Below are 20,266 nucleotides of genomic sequence, written 5' to 3'. Positions count from 1 at the left end.
GGAAATGGAAGCCCTTTGGATGGTCTAGGATGCCATGCAGAGAATGAAAATCACTCTTACATTTGATTTGTGTGCGTTGTTCTGGCTGTGCAGAAAAGAGACATCCTTCCATTTCCCTTTGGGACAAATGTCAATGAACACCATATGATAGGTGAGGTGGGGATTTATCCTTTGCCTGTTCTGAGAAAACAGCTCGAGCCTGTGTCATCTGCATGGGTGTGCATGTTGGTGCCCCAGGAACACGTAAGCATCGTGAGAGCCCGAACTGCCTTCCACTTCTTTGAAGAAGCATCAGGTGGGCAGACAGATGCCTGTCAATAAGGATCAGTTGAAGGAGCTGTCCTTGCAATGGCCGTTCACTTCCATGTCACTATAGCAAGTGAAGAGATGAGCAGTAAAGGTAAATAATGCTGCAACCCAGTAACTCTCCCCAGGAACTCAGCTATCAGTCCTGAGTCATCTTTTCAGCCCCCTCTTTCCCAGCAAACACCTTCTCTTTCCTTCTAGGCTTTACCTGACAACTTCCTAAACCAGGGGATGATGGACCATCATGCTTGTCTCCCCCGTGTACATAGGTTTTTCACAGGCTCCCTTTATAGCCTGGAGCTACCTCTCTATACTCTGGTCTGGGCATTTTTGCCCAGTATATTTTGAGAAAATCAAATGGTCCTGATATGTTCATATGCACTGCTCTTCACTCGATGTGAATGAAGAGATAGAGAAGGAAGACAAAAAAAGGGGTAGGAAAAGAAGGTGAGAGAATCAGAAAACAAGTCAAAGAAACACTTCAGATTTGAGAAATACAGACATTCCTAAAAATGGAAGGAAAATAAAGTATTCTAACCCTTACAATGGTGGACAGTATGTGGAGGAGTAGCATAGTTTATGAAAACACGAAGAAATTCAGTCCAACACCCAGGAGGTAGGGTGGGGAGAGAAAAACAAAATCAAATACTGTAATGTTATGATTTCAAAGGAAAGAAGGAAAATTAGCATGATATGATCGGAGAGAATAGATTGAGCTTGAAGACAGTGAGACTAAGTTTGAAATACTGAGAGATAAAAATAATTTAGGAGAAAAGAACCAGGTTCCTTCAGCTGTCCGACTTCCTGAGCCCATGACGTTTCTCTTGCAGTGTCTCAGACCTACTGAAATGCCAGTTTTCAGGGATAGAGCCCCATGAGGTTCAACACTGGGAGCTGTGCTTATCACATTCTACAAGATGAGCCTAGGGTACCCTGATTATAAAGTGCTTCCGGGTGCCCCCAGTCAGGTCTAGCTCTGACATTTCAGAACTGAGGTCAAGATTACGTGTATCATAGATCTAAATATTAAATTCTATCAAGCTAACAATCTATTCTAAAAAATATGTTCTATCTCCCTACCTCAGTGAACACAGAGTTATAATAACCTAGAAATTCAGGTTCCAAATTAAAATTTTTGGAGTTCTTGGAATGCTGCTCTACTGGAACTTGAAGGTATGGAGGAGGCTGGTCTTTTGTTCCCAAATCCTGATTCATGACACTACACAGGTTTCACTTTCTACACAGGTTTTAATTCATACCCCCATCTGCACAGCTAGACGTTTTCACCTCTTATCCCTGCAAACAGCCATCCCTTAGCTTACCATGACCACTTCGGAGGCCCAAATGTGTACTTAGCCGTCAGGTAGACTGTCCATAAGAGCTGGAGCTGTGGGAAGCCTGCACTGGCCTTGGAAGCAGGTTCAGGATATGTGGAACATGGTCTAGAAGCAAGGGAAAAGACTCTGCTTGGCCTCACTCCCATAACCCTGCAAACTCTTCACCATGTGGGGAGGAGTACGGCTGGAGAGGACCAGAGACAAGAATTCTAAAGCCTGATATCCAAGGCCTGTCTTGCCCAGGTTTGAGGGGAGCACCCATAGTCATTAACTGGCGTTTCCAGGTCACTAACTGGTGGAAATTACCATGCTAGGCTGAAAAATATGACTTACAGTTTAAAGAGATACAGCTTAAGTGATAAATGATTCGTATAGTTAAATGGCTATATATAAAAGTAGGCAATCAAGTCTCATACACCACAAATCTCTACCTTTCTTAATAAATGGCACTATTGCATTGACCCACAACCACCAGAAACCTGGAAGTCACTCTACATTTCTCCTAGTCCCATGCTACCATATTATGCTTCAGCCATTCCATTTTCCACATGTGTCTTGCACCCAGATTGTTGAGTTCAATGCCACCATATGGGCCATCCTTTAAGGAATTATTGAGAGTTATGCAAGCTCAGGGAAGAGCCCATCCTGTCAAGCTGATNAATGTGTCTTCCACCCAGATTGTTGAGTTCAATGCCACCATATGGGCCATCATTTAAGGAATTATTGAGAGTTATGCAAGCTCAGGGAAGAGCCCATCCTGTCAAGCTGATGTGTGTGTGTTGGGTGTGGGTTAACAGCCAGCTTAGGTCCTTGTTAGGAACGTCTTACACATTATCTTTTGGAAGTGGTTGGCTCTTAAAGGAAAGATTGGATTCGTCTTGGGTGAGAGAGGAGTGGTAAGGCCATTATGAACCTGCATGATCTTGTGCAGGAGCCTATAAGAAGAAAAAGGGAATCAGGCTTTCATTTCTCTAGTTCATTTTAAAGGTCGTTCATCCCTAACTTTAACCAGAGCCACACCCCTCAATGGAAACACACCAGTATACTGTGTAAGGGCACCGAGAAAAGCCACATTGCGTTTCTGCCTCTGCACTTGGAATTTCTCTTATCATCCCTCCAAACCCTTAACTGGCTGGCCTGGTGGATCATCTCTGGGAATATTTCACCTTCTGGGGACCTTTAAGAATCCCTTACACAGCACTGCCCGTATGTAGTTCAGGAAAGGCAGCTCTCCACAAGCCTGGGGCGGGGGGGGGCGGCTCTCGCTTGGTTGGACAGAGGTGAGAGAACCCAGGTGTGATGCCAATCTACCACGTGGACATTTTTAAGTCAGCCCCAAATAGCTGCCTGGTGCTAAAAAGAAGTCTTGTGAGCAACATGGAACCTCAGCTGTTTTATAGCCATCCTCCCAAATTTCAAAGCACTCGGCCCAGACGAGCCAATGAAATCTGATATATATTTTTTTATTTTTATTTTATGCTCCTCGTGTCCATGCAATTGGAATAAACTGTAAATTAGGTGTTACAGCACTGTAGTTTGGTTAGATGTGATGGTTTAGAGATGTAGCTTTAGTTTGTTATAAGATAATAGCTGCTTTGCTTTGTTGTGACAGTAGCAATAAAGTAAAGTTATTACAATGTAAAATGTGGTAACCAACCCAAACTACTGAAACAAAGCTACAAATCAGAGGCGGCCCAACTCTGAGAACTTTATGTGTAGAAGCAAGGAGGGTTCCCATCTCTGAACATGTAACACAGGGAGCCCTGTCACAGCCATCAACATTCTATGACTCCAATATTTGCCATGGGTTAAATCATGTTCCCCAAAACCCTATGGGGTAATTCTGTTGGAATATAGAAAAATTCCGTGCCAATTACATCACGTAGAGAGGAGACTCCACTAAGCCTAAGCTGGTATTCAGATGTGCCTGGGCACGTATGAAGAACTGGTATATTGGCCAGGTCTCAAGGAACCAATTTCCCAAGAAAACTGATGGGGAAAGTGCTCTTTTGTACAGATGCCTGACAGAAAGCCNTTGAGACCCAATTGGAAATTGGGTCTCAAGGAACCAATTTCCCAAGAAAACTGATGGGGAAAGTGCTCTTTTGTACAGATGCCTGACAGAAAGCCTGAGATGGAGAGGAAAGCAGAGTATTTCTATTCCATATTGGTCCCTATTTGGATCCTACCAATGCGTGCCTGCAGCTTGTGGAGGTGCTGGAGTCAAAGGTTGAAGTTTTGTTTTGTTTTGTTTTAAAGGAACCATAAGTGAAGGAAATGCTTTAATGCCCTGGTAATAAAATGTGCCCCGGAGTGAAGGAGAGAGACATTTCCACCATGGGGGTCCCAAGTAGTGAGGACAGTAAGAGGCAGGACACCAGCCTGACTCCTCACAGTTGCTAATTGTGGAAGCAGAAGAAGGAAGACACATCCCTTGGCATCGGCCTCAACTTTCCCATAGATCTTGGCTGCAGGTCCCCCAGCAACACATCACAACAGGGGCTCTGTGGTGAACCAATATCACTAAGAAAAGTAAGAGGTCATCTATGAACTCATGTGAAGCAGTCCGGGAAAACCAGCAAACTTTGGTGGAGGCTGGAGGGACAGGGACATATGGGAGCATCTCACAGAGTGCTTCGTTTCCAGATCCTGGGCAATTGCTGACAAACGACAAGAAAATTTGGGCCTTTCCTAGGACTGTGACCCCGTTTATACCTGGAGGTTAGCAAGGCTAAGACAACATAAATTACAAATGGAAAAGGCTTTCATTTTATGCTAATCGTTAATATTTATTGAGTATTTACTATATTCTAGAACACATCTTTGGACCTTGCTTTGTATTATTTAATCTTCACTGTGACCCCATAAAATAACTCCCACTGTCTACTTTCTTCTCAGATGAAACTTTCATACCACATTTGTCTTACACATGATCAACAATACTAAGTGGCCAGAGCCGGAAACTAAACTCATAGAGTCTGACTCCAGCTGTGCTCATGAGCACTACGTGACGCTCCCTTATTCACACTCTTTTGAGAGCCACTTGTGTACTTTTTGTATTCCAGGGTGATGGTTCTCTAACAGGCAATTTTCCTGGGCTCTTAGGTACCCACGAATACATCTGTGTCATTACATTAGATAGCTCTGTAATACCATGCAAAAATATGCAACAATGTGCACCTCTTCAAACATACGCACATCTTAGGAAAACAATTTCCTGAGTCTATAGTAGAGTCAAAGTCCTGTTGACTTGGTGGAAAAGAACAAATGTTCTCAAAAACACGAAACAGGGCCAGAGAACAAATGTCATATTTTGTGTACAGTGACCCATTGTGAAGCCACCAGTTCTCTTAGAATATTCCACTGACACTCAAGCCAAATGGGCCTTCCCCGATGGCCTTGGAAATAACTTCTGAATGTCCAGATACTTACAAGTGGAAAGTACATTCAATCACACACATAAAATTCACGAGGCTGGAGAAGAGGCTCAACTTTGTTTATAGACTTTCTGATTCTTTTTTTTCCCCCCGTTGGTTGGTTGGTTGGTTAAAAAGCTGACAGACTGTATTACAGCGAACATTCCCATATTGATTATACCATTTCTGAGGCTGGCCTCTCTGTGACAGGAGCAGCATAATTAGTTTTTTCCTTGTTAAATATTTGTAAATCATTCGTACTTTTATGGGGTACATAACCTGGCTGTTACCCTTCAAATAATCTTCTTGTAACTTGTTTAAACAAGAAATATCTCCTGGAGTGCGGTGTCACTTCCGTCCTTCAATGAGACTACAGCATAAGGACTTCTCTTGCTTGCAAAATACAAAAGGACATCCATGCCAGGATTATATAAAATAGGTCTGTAAGAGGCTCTATCCAAACAGATTCGAGAATGTCCACTGCTGCTCGTTACTCTGCTTACACCTTTGGGAAACAGTTAGACTGGGGGGGGGGGGAATGTTTGTTTTGGGTTTCNTGTTTGATTTGGGTTTCCTGCCTTTTGTTTATGGTTATTTATTTTAAGCTCCTGGTAGCTGTCAATATCAATTGTTAAAAAGCACTGATTTGGGATTCACAGTGGAAAAAGCATTAATATCACTTAGAATTATATCATAGCATGACCTTAAAGTCTGGTTTCAAGGTGCAGCTCTGAAATGTGACTTTTTTGTGCCCATCTAAAGTTGCTACCTCAAAAAGAGGCAGTGCGGGAGGCTATTTGAATATTCCAACAGTGCTACAATGACTCAAAGGTTCTTAGAAATCCTCTCTGGAGGTGAACTTTCTGGTCTAATAGCAAAGGCCTTTGAATAGCCTTAACAATTGCTTTTTTCTTTTTTTTTTCTTTTAAAAGTTAGGGTGAATTTAATTCTGATTAAAGACCAAACATCACTTGAACAGAAATCTGATAAGTAAGTTGCATTAAAAAAAAAAAAACTCTGTATGTTGTTATAACATACATAAAATAGCAAAATAGAAGTCTAAAGGGAGGAGAAGGATTGTGTTGAGGGATTCATAAGCAAGCCAAAGGTCTGTGGACGCAAGAACAGTGTCTCTGGGATAGGCACTTACTCTGAGCCTGAGCCCTGTGTTTGTAGGTGGCAGAAACACACTCAGACCAGGATAAGTAAAAATTGTAAGAATGCACAATAGTTCACAAAATCTTAGGGGAGGAAATAAAGTTGGGCCCCACAACCGGCCAAAGTCATAAATTAGAAAGCCATGAGAAAAATAACTTGTTTCCTCCTCCTGAAACCCCTAGATCCCACCATTGCATCTCACGGTGTCCCTTCTTCAGCCTGTCCCTGCAGATGGGCCGGTGACTTCCACAGGAGCTCAATTCAAAGAACGCCTGTGGCTGAGCAGGGATGAGTACTCCTGAGTTAGTGAGAAAGAGAAGCTGTTGAATTCATGTGAGAAAGAGAAGCTGTTGAATTCATGTGGATGAATTCATGTGGTTGGAGGGCCCAGGGTATGGGAGGCAGGCAGACACACGGCAGTNTGGAGGGCCCAGGGTATGGGAGGCAGGCAGACACACGGCAGTACGGAGCTGAGGAGGTTAGGTGTTTATGCACAACCCAAAGGGAAACTGAAGACATAAGTACACTGTCTGGTAATCAGCCTGAGACTACCCAAGATGGCTTGCTTCTGAACCAGAATCTAGCGCTTAAATGTCTTTGAAGGAAAGGCACATTTGGACCAGATTCCGAATGCTTTGCACTCAAATAATGTCTACAGAGAAGCCAGTTTATTAATTTGTCTGCTGACAAGTCAAGAAAGACTTGTAGAATTTTAGACATCTCAATGAAGAAGAAATGATCCATCAAGAAAAGTTGGCTCATGCCATCTGGTTCCCTCAATCCTCTTTGCATCCCAGGCAAATCAAATGTGTGGTCATCTCTATCAGTTATTATCATAGTTGCACCAAATGGGTTTCCAGTGAACACACACACACAAACACACACACAGATACACATGCATTAGGATAAGAACCTAATATTTTTGCATTTACATACATCTTTTAGAATTGCAAAATGTTTAAAAAAAATATTTCCTGCAGTAACCCCATAAGACACAGTGGTATTAGGTTGAACCATATAAGATTGTCATTTTTGCTGGTCAAAAGTGGCCAAACACTGGCAATTTTATATAATTTAACCTAATGTTAGTGTAACTATTTAATACACAGTTAACTGACGGATAGAGACGTTAAGCAAGCCACTTGAACTTTCCTGGATCCTAACTTCTAGAGTCAGAACTAGAATCCAAGTCTTCTCACCCTTAGCTCTGTGTATCTCCACCACAATATCATATATAAGGAAAGAGCACACCCATATACAATATAAATCGAACACAAGCATCTTGTCTATGTTTGTTTTGTGATAAATTCACTATAGATAAAGATAATGAGAAAAAATTCACGAAATCTGCTTTAAATGCTCTTCATTAATTTTTTGCAACCTTATGCATTTTTTCCCAAATTAGCAAAGTGCAAAGAATCAAGTCATTTATGCTGGGAAAAGATTACATATTAAGTTTTTCAAATTAGTTGCCGATGAGTAAATTATTTTTTACCTCTGTTGTTTAGGGTTCAGAGAGCTAAAGAAGAGTAAAAAGAATTATGCCTGATTAAATTTTAAAAAGAATTATTATGTCATGAAAAATTATTTATTTCTCTACATCTCATTTTTCTTTTTTTTAAAAAAGTGAGCCAAAGTCTTTCCATTTCGAGAAACACAGCAGCACATCTTTTGTTTCTGACACAGTCTCCCTAAATAATATCTGAATTGGAATTCAAATCAATAACCCAAACCCTCTCCTGATTATACTAATGTTTCTTTAAAATACAGATGTGTTTCAAATGAGTAAATCATATATAACTTGTTAGTTTTTTTAAATGCTACAGGGGATTCAAGCATATTATTATATATGCAATGTTTTCCCAAGATTTAGCAAATGACTATCAAACATGGAAATACAGTTTAACAACTTAAACTAAAAGAAATGTACATCATTAATTTAAATTCAATTAGTTGGCTGCATCCCAGCAAACAGCACTAGTTAAGTGCCTTGAGTGTGCGGCGTGGGAATTCCACGGGTCCAGCAAGCCCCCGATTTCTGTGAGCAGCTCAGTGGTTGTTTTGTTGCCCTAGAAGATAGATCCTTTCTCCCCATGCTACACTCACAGGCAAGATGGCACCGATTTGTTTACCCATGAATGCTTTTGTGAGAGGAGAGACGCCTCTGTGCTTCGATATTTTCCCCCTGGACAGAAACTGGGGGAGGGGGAAGGAGGGTACTGCTGTGTCATTTTACTGTTTTTATCTTTCTAGCCATTTGAGAAGATTCTTCTTCTACCTTTCAAGCTTAAAACTTAATAACAAAAAGGCTCTCATTTTTATTATCACTCATTATTATTTCCAGACAAAAACAAGTCACCAAAAAAATTCAGAACGGAAAGAAATCTCCAGAAATGTCACCTGATTGCATGTGTGGATTCAGTCAGAAGGGAAGGGTCAATGGGAGAGGAGCAGAAAATATCTCTGAAAACCCTCTTTTAGATGACTGAGATCCATCCCCCTGCCAACACACACACTAATTTCACATTATCGTCTATGACTATATAAGGTTGCCCGTGTTGAGTGAAAACAATACATCTACAATAATCCTTTGTGAACACATATATTCTTGATATGATACTCTTCACTGATTATAATTTTTATATGTAGGATCCAGTTTTCTCTTTCAATAACGCCACTGCCTAGCCTCAATTTCATAGATAAGATGGAATATAAAAAGGTCAAAAATTTGTAGCTGTGTCGGGGGCAATTACGGCATCAGAGCAGTAGCCCACAGCTACCAGAACCCTGAAACTCGGTGCTTCAAACATTAAACACTCATTATTGCTCATGAGTCTAAAGATCAGCTGGGTAGTTCTGGTCTCTGCTGGGCTTACTATTATCAGTGGTGGGTTGGGTCATCAGCACTCATGATCATGGCAGGGATCTCTCACATGTTTTGGGGACTTTGGGGGGCTATCTGGTCTAGGACAGCCTTACTATTTTGTCTGATGGTTGACTAATTTTTTTAATTTAAATTCAATTAATAAACGTATAGTGTATTATTAGTTTCAGAGGTAGAGTTCAGTGTGGTTGACTAATTCTTGATTAGGACAACAGGGGTGACTCGGGCATTATCTCCACACCCAGGGAGCTAGCCCACATTGATTCACATAGTATTGACGGTGGTCCAAGAGAGTGAGTGAAAACCTCAGAGCTGCTGCACTGGCACCTCCATCAAATTCCCTTGGCAGAAGCAGCCCGCAGCATTAGACCAGATCCAAGGGTAAAGGAAAGAGACTACGTTTTAACGAAGAAGCCACAGAGTTACATTTCCCTGTGCGGATACAGAGAAAAGTGAACATTCGTGGCCATTTAAAAAAACATTCTATCACAGTAGTTAATAAAGTGTTTTCAAAGCATGCTCCACAAAACACTGGCTCCATATACTAGTAACTGGTGGTTTGCAAAGCAACACACACACACACACACACATAAAAAGGGAGAAGGGTGGGGGGTGCCTGGGTGGCTCAGTCGTTAAGCGACTACCTTGGGCTCAGGGTGTAATCCCAGAGTCCTGGGATCGAGTCCCACATCGGGCTCTTCCACTGGGAGCCTGCTTCTTTCTTTCCCACTCCCCGTGCTTATGTTCCCTCTCTAGCTGGCTGTCTCACTGTCCGTCAAATAAGTAAATAAAATCTTAAGAAAATAAAAATAAATAAATAATAAATAAATAAATAAAAAGGGAGAAGGGTGGGTTTCCATAATAAAAGACAATTGGAAAACTGCATTTATGGGATCCTTATCTGTAATGCCCAGAAATGAGCCAGCAGGGGCAGTGGCTCCAACTCTCTCAGCAGGGGCAGCTACAACTCCCCATAGATTCAGAAGCGCCTTCTTTTCTCAGCATCAGGGTGGCAATGAGTTTCAATTTCCCAAAGATCCCTTAAGACCCCAGATGCCAGGCAACAGGAATTTCCAGCAATCCCCCAAGTGGCTGGTGTCCAAGTTGAGACTGCAAGATGTCTGAGCCCAGTTCTCCCCAATGAAGCCTGTCCTCATGCTTGCATCATACAAAGGGATAGCAAATGGTGGCAGATTCCTTTACAGGAATACAGTCCCTCAGTAGATCCTGCTGTGCCCAGCCCCAGCATACCTCTCTCACATCTCCACAGGGCTCTGAGAGAACAAGGGGCCCATGTACCTGCTGAGACCCTGCACCAAATGACATTTGCTGGTGTTTGCATACACGCTGTTGCATGAGGGGGTCAAACAACAAATTTCAGGATTCTTTGATTCTTTACCATAGGATCTAGTGTCTTTGTCGATTGACTCTCCAGTAGAACAAATATACATTTTCTCGGGCTTTTTTGATTAAGAAACCTTTTCTCAAGAAGCAACTTGCAGGACTGGTGTTACAGACAATGTATGTTAGGGAATGATGTCTCACTCAAAGGATAAACTTCAGTAAAATAAATACATCAAAAATGCAAATTCATATAAAACACTCATTGTTTATTTTCTCACATATGCTTATTCTACTTTCAGTCCCTTCTGAGGGATTTCTGACAGTCAAAATAAGCTACCAAACAGAAGCAACTAGGAAGAAAACAAAAACAAAAACAAAAAATAAGTTGACGTTAAAGAAGGATAAGGCCAAGAAGGAAAACAGTTAAAGCTGTCAGATAAAATAGCCCAGTGCCTGTTACATTTTAGGCCCCCACAAAAAGTGTGTTGAAACAGAATCTGAACAAAAATTTAATTTGAATGAAAAAACCGAGAAAAGTAATAATTTATTATTCATTCCGTGACTCTTAGTTATGCCTTGACTCTCTGTCTGTCACACAGGTTATGGGGATACATAATGAACGAGGAAGAGTCCTTGTCCTCAGGAGGCTTGCAACCTAGAGTAAAAGCCATCACACTGGGCCCATGGCCAAATTCTGCTCACCACTTGATTTGGCAAATGAAGTTTTATTGGAACACAGCCACACTCATTTGTGTATGTATTGTGTGTGGCTGCTTTCCTGAGACAACTCCAACAGCAGGATCGGGTATTTGCTGCAGACACTGTGTGGTCTGCAGAACCTAAAATATTTACGGTCTGGCCCTTTGCAGAAAAAGTTTGCTGAATGCTGATAGACTCTAGGTCCGTCTTTAACTGCCCCAGCTCTGTATTCGTTCTCTCAGAGGATGCTTTTTCTTTTTTTTTCCTCCTTATGGTTTCAATTACTTCTTCCACAAAAATGATTCTGCAGTCTCTATACCCAGTCATGGACACTGGCGGTATTTCTAGAATTTCTCCATGTGTCCTAGGAAAGCAATAACCTGCTGTGCCCACTAGACACATTATTCCTCTTTCTAGGTCAGAGCTGACATGCAGATTAGAGAGAAACAAGAAGTGTGACCATTCAGATTTGAGGTGCAGATGGAATACTTCAGTATTACCCTCATACTATCTTGCTTTACTTTAGGAGCTCTCAAATTACTTTATCATAATTACCTTATTTTCTCTAATATACAAGGGATATTTTAAAAATTACTATTATCACCATCCAGTTGTGAATGCAGGCACAGGGAGTTAAATGATTCACAAGAGGGCTGGACTCCCTGACAGTGAAAGTTGCTCGTAAGTTTTAGCACAAGGGCAGCTCCTGCATTCTATCCCATGAAAGTGCCAGTCTTCCACTGAACTGGACAGCAATGAATTTCCTCCTCCAGGTGCTCATTTCAATGTCGCTGCTCTCTGTCCCCAAATGGTGCACGGCAAGAGCAGATCCCATGCTAGCACTATTCGTATTAGGTGAAGGGAGGAGGGTATAAACATCACTGTTATTTTTGTCCCTAAGAATTCCTCGAGTTGTTTCCTCTGTCTGTGAGCTTCTGTAAGCCTCTGTCATGGTTCCCTTCCTTGTTCCTTCTGCTCCCGCTGCTAAGGTTGTTTCTATGTAAAAGTGGCAATGGCAAATGCAATCAGCTCTGGATGATTGGAAAGTCTCTAAGTCTGCCCTTTGGCTTCAACAAAAGCACTTCCTAAAGGAAAAGGTGACTTCCTCCTGCTAGTTCTGAAAAGCAAATTTCCAGGAATGTACAGACTTTAGAAGTCTAAGAGATTTGTGTAAAAAGAAAAAAAAAAAAAAGCAAGACTATGTTTTCTCCTAGGACTGCTGGAGCTCAGCTGCTATATAGCTCTGAGACTCCACTCATTCACTCTGTCCTCCATGTATTGTATTTCAATAAAAACTTAATAAACGGAATATTAAAGATTTGAAGAATTATACAAAGTATTCCATTTCTAACCCTGCCATTTATTTTATTTTTATGAGATATCAGGACCAGTTTAATAAGCATAATAAACATAAACCCTGGCATTTATAACACCATTCACCTGATTAATACCAGATAATATTTTCTAGAAGTGCCATTTTAATAGGAATAAATGGATAAACAGATATGTCTTAGACTTACTCTTCCAAGATTGCAGGAGCTCAATTTTTGAAAGCAAATTAACAACCAAAATCAATATTTTCCCCATTAATTCCATATGAACTGAAAGAGTTTTACTAGTAGAAGATAGCAAATGATAGGCTGGCATTGGACCAGCCAATGCTGCCTTTGATGCGTATTACAAAAAAAGGTCCTACTTACTCTTTTAGTCTTAAGTGGTGGCTCTGGGTTTGCTGCTATAGGCATCTTTACGAAGCATATGAGCACAACACATGCACACGAGCAGAGGTGATCATTAAGATTATCAGATCCATCTGGGGTGGGGGCAGTATGATGGTTTTTATTATTAATATCTCTAATTTATTATCTCCCACTGCCTTCTTTCTTCCTATCTCCAAGCTAAGACTTTCCAAAATGCTGATGACTTCAAAGGAGACTCAAGGGCATGAAAAAGAGTATCAACAGAAACGGGTCCTTCTTAGACCTCAAAGAGAGAATAAAGAGGTGAATATTCAGGAAATCGAACCATGGAAGATAAAAGACTACATGTTGTCACATTGTTGAGAGTGAGCAGTTCAATACCTTGTAAGTTACTCAGAATTCAAACATTTAAAAAAAACTAACATTATCAATGAATGATCCCCAAACCATAGTAAGATACCATAGTCACACATAACACTGCAAAAATGTTAACAATTTTGACCAATATCAAATGTTGGTGAGGATATTTGGAACAGGTCCTCCTTTACACTGCTCGTGGGAGTAAAACTGTTACAGAAACTTAGGAGATCAATTCTGCAGCACTGATCACAATTTAAAACATACATATGCTATAGCACAGCAAATCCATTTTTCACCATCTAAGAGAAACGTTCATACACGATTACAAAGAGGCATATGCATGAGTGTTTATTATGCAATTATTTGTGAAAGCTGAAGTTTGAATCAGACTAAGTGCCCACCAATAGCCTTTGATGTAATACTGTATAACAACTGTGGACTATGATGTGTTCCATATGATTTAATATGGAAACATCTAGAAGATTTTCTCTTCTGTGAAAAAGCAAGCATGGCATATATTTACTATGACGCCGCTTATATAAATGTACACGTGCATGCGTGCGCACACACACTCAAAACTTCATACGCATGCACACACCAAGCCATACTCTGTTTGATACAGGTATTTATGTATTTATATAAATAACAGCAAATGGTTTGGTATTCTTCTCACCAAACTGGTAACAGCTTCTCTTCCTCTTACAAGAGGGGAAAGAACAAAGACTTTTCACAAGGAGGCTGAGTTTTTGTAATATCTCCTTGTTTAAAAAAATAAAAATAATCTGAAATACTGATATGTGGCTAAAAGTCCAATCAGAGTGTGGTGAGGAGAAGATTAATATTTATTAAGCACCTGTTAAGTGCGTGGTATTCTATAAACTAAGATACGCTGTTGTGATAGGCAGAATTATAAGATGATCCCCAGGACTCCCACCCCTTGGTGCACACACACAAACACTAATCTAGGTACTGCTGAGAAGGGATTTTTCAGATGTAATTAAGGCCCCAAATCAATTAACCTTAAAATAGGGGGATTATCTGGGTGGCTCTGTACTAATCACACGAACCCTTTAAAAGCAGGAAGGTGTCTCTGACCACAGAAGAGAACATCAGAGATTTGAAGCAGGTGCAGAATGTCCTGCTGTCGCTGGCGTGAAGGTGGAAGGGAGCACACGGCCAGGAAGGCAGATGGCCTCCAGGAGCTAAGAGCAGCCAGCAAAGAAAATGAGACCTCGGTCTCAGGAGCTCCAGGAAAGGAATTCTCTCAATAACCAGTGAGATCCAAAGAAGACTCTAACCCAGAGAACCGCCTTCTCACCGAAACCTTGGACTCCAGATGCGTGAGACCCTACGCAGACAATCTAGCCCGTTTAAACCCAGACTTCGACCAACAGAAACTGAAAAACCACCGTGTGTTGTGTTAAACTGCTATGCTTGTGGTCGTTCGTGACGCAGCGCCGTGGCCGGGCCGCAGCTGTGGCGCGCTGTAGCATACACGCGCTTACCTCTCTGTCCGGCTCCGCGTCTCATGTGAATGTCCGCGCCTGGGCTGGGATATATTCCCCAGAATTCTTCAGAAGTACAGCACGAACCGCACCTCGTAGAACGTGCGATCCCTCAGTGGCCCAGGGAGGAGGCACCGGAAGTGTTGCACGCCAGCTCTCGCGAGCCTCGGCCCAGAGCGGCGCCCGCAGCCCACGGATGGGAACTGTCATGTGGCACCAGCTCGTTGAAAGGTAGCAAGCCAACGTGAAGGAGCAGCCAGGATAGTTGGTTAGCCTTCTGCAGGTGCCATAGCAACCCGAGGAGGTTCTTACTCTGACCTCCTGAGAAATGCATTACCAATTCCTTTGAACAGACAGGCTCACTGCAGCTTGGTCAGTGTCACACAGGTGACCCAGTCTGGGTATGAACTCAGTTCTGTGTCATTGTGAAGCACGTGTTATTCTTGCTATCACATGCTGCCTCTTCCCCAGCAAGAAGGGGCTTTTAGAGACCACTAAAGAGGCTCGGTCTGGAGAAGAAAATATGCAACTGAGCCAGAAACTGAAGGTTATCACTAAACTTGGATCTTTGACTCACGTGAACAAAGCACACAGCGTCTCAGTCTTCCCACCTAGATCATGAGAAAGAACTCATATTTCATCAAATCTAAGGGGCCGTGGGTATAAAATTTGCCATTATTTTATAGGCCACTAAGAAAGAAAAATCGTTACCAATTAAACTGTGACATAGCAGTGATTATAAGGCACAATAGTGAGAGTGTGCATCTCAGAATTGCTGAAATCTACCCCTTCCTTACTTGAAAGTTCTGTACGTTAAAAAAAAATAATACTGGAATGTATCATTGCAATTTCGTTTTAGGGCTCTGTGATTAATAGGGCTGGACTATGATCAATATATTATTTTTATTTATTTTAGAGAGAGAGTGTGTGTGAGCACACAAAGGGGAGGACAGAGGGAGAGGGAGGGAGAGAATCACAAGCAGACTCCCTGCTGAGCGTGGACCCCCCCCCCAATATAGGGCTCGATCTCACAACCCTGAGATCAAAACCTGAGCCAAAATCAAGAGTCACTTGCTTAACCAACTGAGCCACCCAGGTGCCCCTGGATTGTGATTAATAAGGAAAAGAATTTATTTGAGAAACCTTAGTTCCTCTCAGTAACTCATGTAAGACTTGCAGTCCTACCTACTTCTGAAGGGATTTGGGGGGCAATTAATCAATAACATAAGGAGATATTCGACATTTAAAAGAATAACAGCAACTTATATTTTACTATATTGCAAATGCTGTTCTAAGTGCCATAAGTATTAAAACAAAACCCGTATGAGTTAGGTACTCATATCTCCATTATAAATATGAAAAAATTGATGTGCAGAGAGATCAAACAGTGACACACATCTGGAAAAAGGCAAAGTGAGGATTCAAACCCAAGGATCTGATTTTAGAACCCAAAGTTCTAACCCAGTGCCACAATTGACACGCCAAGCTTCTCTCTTTCTACAACTTCTATCCAAATCTTCCAATTACTAGGAATTTCTCTCTACCTTATTCCTGCCTTCCAATCCATACTTATTTTCAAGGCACGATTCATACTTCCTTTTCTTTCACAACCTCTGCTATTCTCAAGTAGAAGTGAATTTTATTTTGTCCAAACCCCTGCAAAAGATAGTACCGCAATCAGGATGTAGATGGTATTTTGTAATGCACAGTGACAATATTCAATAAGCATTTGGGATCAGTGAAAAATGCCCTTCCCCTAGAAATCCACATCCTAGTCCCTGGATCCTGCTAGTTATCTTATATATCAAAAAATGTGTCTTAGCAGAGATGACTAAGATAATGGTCTTAATGAGATGGGGAAAGTACCCTGGATTATCCAGGTGGGCCCTGAATGCAATCACATGTATGCTTTTAAGAGGGACGAAAGAGAGAACACGAGCGAACACACACACACACACACGCACACGCACACACGAAGAAAAGAAAGCGATGTGACCATGGAGGCAGAAAGTGGAGAGAGGCAGCCACAAGCCAAGGGAGGCTGGTAATCTCAGGAAGCTGGAAAAGGCAAGGAACACACTTATCCCTAGAGCCTCTGCAGGGAGCATAGCCCTGCTGCCATCTTGATTTAGACCCAATAATCTAGATTTTGGACTTCTGCTCTCCAGAACTATGAGAGAATAAATTTACACTGCTTTAAACCACACAGGTTTTTGTGTGAAATTGTTACAGCAGCCATGGGAAACTAACACGGAAGTATTCAATCCAATACAATATTTCTAAAATAATGTATGCAAATCAATTAAATAATTTTTCACTTGTAAACTGTATCATTGTGCATAGAATTCTCAATATTGAAACTGCATTATAAAGGTGTAACTCTATATTATGTATTCGGGCTAATTACAGCAAAAAGTTGTGATTTAATCATAGGACATGATTAAAGGAAAAAAATCTCTGAGTGTATGTAATGTCAATGTAACTTTCGGCTCGGAGTTAAAGGAATATGATACGATGTGATATGTTGATGTCTGTTACTAAAAGTAGAAGTTTACCACAATAAAAATGTCGTCTTTCATTTTACCACTTCCAATAAATGGGTACATGAGCTTGCTTGGAGGTTAAGTGATATTTCATTTCTCAACCAAGACATTTCCATTGTTCATTTCCTCTGAGAGAAAAATCAAACGAATGATTTTAGAAACATGAAAGGTATCCACTCAAATGCATTCCATGAAAACGGCTAGCACCTTCACAGAAAGGATGGTGTTCTTTACTCTCAAGTACTCAGATTTACTAGTGAGGACTTCTACTATTTCTTAAATTCTCAATAACTGAAATAGCTTCAACTATTTTTTAAATTAAACGCAAGATCTTTATAACTTAGAAAAGGGAGAAAGTCATTTCAGGAGACTTTGATCAATACAAAATTAATATTGCAGGTACAATGAAACTCTGGAGTGGGTTCATAATAAAAAAAACTTCAATACACCCCGTAAGTGCTGCCAAAATAAGCAGGAAGTTACTTTTCATTTGAACAGTCAGATTTTTCTTCTGTCTGCAAACAGAGCAAAATTCAGGACATTTCACTACTGGAGAATCTCTAATGAGTGGGTAGTAAAATACCCACCTTTCTGACTGCCACTGGATATCAAAAAATTACTCACTTCTGACTCAGTAATTACCCACCAAAAATTTAGATCAAGTGGTCGTCACGTCACCCAAATTAGTACCTGACAAGGAATGCTTCTGGCAAGGTTGGCAGCTGAGAAACAGGAAGTGAGTCGCAAAACATTATTAAAACTTGAAAATAACAGCCTTAAAGGTGTGTGATCTACCATTCAAATACTCAAAAACTACTACCGAGAGAAAAATCATGCCTGGGCAGAAGGGATGCTCAGGGAGCTGGTGGAGAGGAAGCAAAGGAAATGTCACTCAATCTTCACTCACCCAAAGGGCCACAGCCGGTTCCTTGCTGGGCCATTGCTGTGACGTGACAAAGTCTTTTTTTTTTTTTAAGATTTTATTTATTTATTCGACAGAGATAGAGACAGCCAGCGAGAGAGGGAACACAACCAGGGGAGTGGGAGAGGAAGGAGCAGGCTCATATCGGAGGAGCCTGATGTGGGGATCGATCCCATAACGCCGGGATCACGCCCTGAGCCGAAGGCAGATGCTTAACCGCTGTGCCACCCAGGCGCCCCGTGCAAAGTCTTTTAACAGTAGTATTTGGAAGGAGGTGGAAGTTCCAGATGTTTGCTTACACTTGACTCCCAGGGTGACAACTGTGCTCTGAAAAACTCTTGCCAGTGGTTGCGTCCCTTCCTAAGCCAGATACAGTCCAGGGTCTGGATTCCTCCACTGCTGGACTCGATGGCCGGAGGCTCATCAGAGAATCTGACCGGGTACCTCGCGTGACTCGTTTTCACGTTTGAGGAAACTTGGCACAGGTCAAAGAACTCAGCCTGTCTGTCTTCCTGCTGAGTGTCATCTGGAAGTAGATGCTGATCTCTCAGGAGAATCGAGTGGTTTCTTGATATTTTGACTTGAAATTAGTCAAACCAGGTCACTGAAATTCAGTTTTTCTGTTTGAACATTATTTTTGGCAGGATCATTGCAGTATTCACTCACCATTCAATCCATATTCCTATAATTCAACTTGAGCATTATAAACATAGGCTTTGAAGGTATGGTGACTTCTGAGTTATATTGCCATTTATTTGTTTTTGATCTGTATATTGGGTGTGTCATTTAAAAAAAAACCCTAATAATACTATTCACTGGGACTGCTTTTGACATTCAGAAAACTTCAGTCAAAAGGTCTTTTTGTTAGGGGGTGGGGGGAAGCAAGCACTGAACCAGATCAAAAGTCACCAAACTAGGGCCCATGGGCTACATCCAGCCTGGCCCATTTGCTTACATATTTTCTTTGGCTGCTTTCCTTGCTACAGTGGCTGCAGCACTCAGTGGCTGCAACAGAGACCACAAAACAGAGAATACTTACTATCTCACTCTTGACAGGCCAAAAAACCAAAAATTGCCAACTGTATAAATTGTACTAGATAATGGCATGGACATTATATGGATTAAAGTGTTTACCACAGGAATATTCTCTGGTTTCCGTATCATTATTTGAGACTCTCTTGCTGGTATTCAACACCCTCTGTGATCAGCTCCCCTATCCTGTTACCCTCCCACTTACTGCCCAGTCCCCAGGACCGCGTTCCCCAGACACACTGTGCTCATTCCCACTTGCCTACGGTTGCTAGGTGTCAGGGACGCCAAGTCCATGGAGCTCTGGTTCCTGCCCGGAAAGCACTTGCTGTCTAGCAGGCGCTCAGGAGCTAGAGAGCACAGCGCCTGCAACAGAGAAGATCTCACACACACATGTGCCTTACAGGTAGTTGAAATCAATGGAGCCAATTTAAAATACATAGAAGAGAACAGTTGCTCCCATCCTGGCATCATCTCCAGATCGGACTGAAACATCTTTGTACTACAAACTTACAGAAGGAACTCCCTGATAAATCCTCGAAAAGCTTACTTACCAGCATTTTCTAAGTTCAAGTCACACAGCATAACTAATCTATGCTAATTGAAACATTTTCCTAGTCTTTCTATACAGGTCTTGAAAAATGTTCTATCTTTCTTTAAGAGAGAGAGGGAGGAAGAGAAATAAAGGCCTGATATTCTGAGCATGAAGGGCTGCTTTGTTTTGGTTATGGGTAATTATTTGTGCCATGTCATAGATTCCATTATGATACATCTTGGTGTAGTAACATTTCTGGTACTGCATTTTTCTCCTGAGGTGATACTTGGAGGTCCACTTATGAAATTGTGTTTAAATGAAGACTAATTAATTGTAAAAGGATCTCTTGGCAAAGATTGCTCAAATTAAATAATAATTACCAAATATCCTCTTCACTTTGTGCGATGTAGACTCAGCCCTTAAGTTCCACCAAGCTCTTCACAAGTCAGTCCTGGCTGGTAATTACTCAATAATCTCCTCCTTCAATGGTATAAATCCCTCAGTTTTTTTCACAGCTTCTAGAAAGGA

Source organism: Ailuropoda melanoleuca, chromosome 4 (genome assembly GCF_002007445.2).
Source record: "Ailuropoda melanoleuca isolate Jingjing chromosome 4, ASM200744v2, whole genome shotgun sequence".
NCBI classification, from domain to species: Eukaryota; Metazoa; Chordata; class Mammalia; order Carnivora; family Ursidae; genus Ailuropoda; species Ailuropoda melanoleuca.
The sequence above is the reverse complement of the archived record's forward strand: the minus strand, read 5'-3'. Positions refer to the sequence as shown.